Source organism: Seriola dumerili, unplaced genomic scaffold (assembly GCF_002260705.1).
Source record: "Seriola dumerili isolate Sdu_G_001 unplaced genomic scaffold, Sdu_1.0 BDQW01000331.1, whole genome shotgun sequence".
Taxonomy (NCBI): Eukaryota; Metazoa; Chordata; class Actinopteri; order Carangiformes; family Carangidae; genus Seriola; species Seriola dumerili.
The window spans coordinates 11,662,553-11,664,314 of NW_019174586.1; positions in this window are offsets into that span (position 1 = coordinate 11,662,553).

Here is a 1,762-nt window from a genome sequence, read left to right on the forward strand (position 1 = left end):
ACGAGAGAGATGCATAGCTATAGCCTACTTATAGAGCTATTTGTCCATTGTTACAATAGGAGATGAGGAGTAATAGTTTCAAAAAGAGGGAGTGTTTCGATGGTCCTTGATAGTTTAGATTCAGGGACTGGACTTTTGTTAAATTTAAAAGGGACCAATAATTAATTTTTTGGCCACTAATGAAGGGACAGAAAAAATGAAAAATTATCGCCTTTATTAAGTTAATTATGGCAACATGTTAGCAGACAGTGCCCATTTACACAGACAATTCTTAGTTAATTCATTTAGAGTCACTTCTTCTTATTCCAGTAAGTCCAGTAATTCATTTCTGCTTCTTAGCTCTGGTTTAAAACTGCACAAAACCTTTGGATGAAAATTAACTGTTGCTTATTTATACATCACACATCAGATGTCTCGTGCAAGTCCAATATTGACTTCTAAGTTTTAGCCGTGTTTTCCTCTCCACCAACTCTTGAGAAAAATATCTGGTAATGCTAAATGCTTCCACTCGGAGGAGTTTGCATGTTTTTATGTTCTGCTGCTTGAGCCTGGACAGGAAGGTAATCCAAAACGCGTGGAGTTGAAAGATTGTGAAATCATTCGTAAAAGCTGCAGGAGTGACTCCTTTCAGCCATGCAATCTAGTCATTTGATTGATTTGTTAATATAAAGTGATGAAATTAGAGCAGCTTTAACTATATCTCCTGGCCTAAATCCTTCAAAAATATTTGCACATGTCTGTGTTGCTACAAACCAAAACAAAGAGGCTAGAAAAGGCTCAGAAGAGCTGCCAGAGGAGGTGATCTCCCGTGAACTCATCACTTCGGATCTGACTCAGTCCTAAAGTAACACGAACCAGTGTTAATGTAAAACTACAAGCTTTAACATTCAATTCTGCGGCAAAGGATTAGTGGGGTGGAGAATGAGACGCAGGTCCTCACAGGGTAGCAGAAGGAATGTGTTGTGTGTTTGTGGGCTTACAAGTTCAGTGCAGATGGAGGGCTTTATGCCTAACCTCACAGCATGCTGCTCATTCGCTAATGCTCAGATCCCAACACACCATATTTATTCCATCTCTGACACTCTCTGCTTTGCATAAAACACCACACACACCGCACACGCACACGCGCACACCTAAACCAACAGGCTGTTATGATGTGTACAATACTTTACAGCTCCTCAAAAATCCCATATACTGTATGAACAGCACAGAGTTGAAAAACATATGCAGCATACAAAAGTGACCTTGCAGAGCCATGCTTCAGCATATCTTCAATAACCTATACCCACACACACACACACACTGAGAGAGCATATTGAGTAATGAAAAACCTTAATAACACCTCCAACTTTTCCTCTTCTTTTTCTCTTCTGCTGGCTGTTTAAATTCACATTCCCCCTTTAACGTCGCCTCTAATTCTATTACTGCTGGCTAATGGCTCTCCTTCTGCTCCTCCCAGACGCTCTGCCCAGACCTTTGGAAAAAACACACACACACCACACACACACACACACACAGTCACACACAACACACGCACACGCACACGACACGCACACGCAACACGCACACGCACAGCCACACACGCACACGACGCACCACACGCACCACGTTTGTTGGTTGTTGTGCGCAGGCCTGGTCATGTCTTTGAGAATTTGTGTTGCGAGGTGTTCGCACCACAGCGTTCAGGGTGTGTGCTGCTGCTGCAGAGGAGCTACTCTGCAAGTTATGGCCGAGGGAAAAGAGCTGAGAGAAAGCAAAAAAG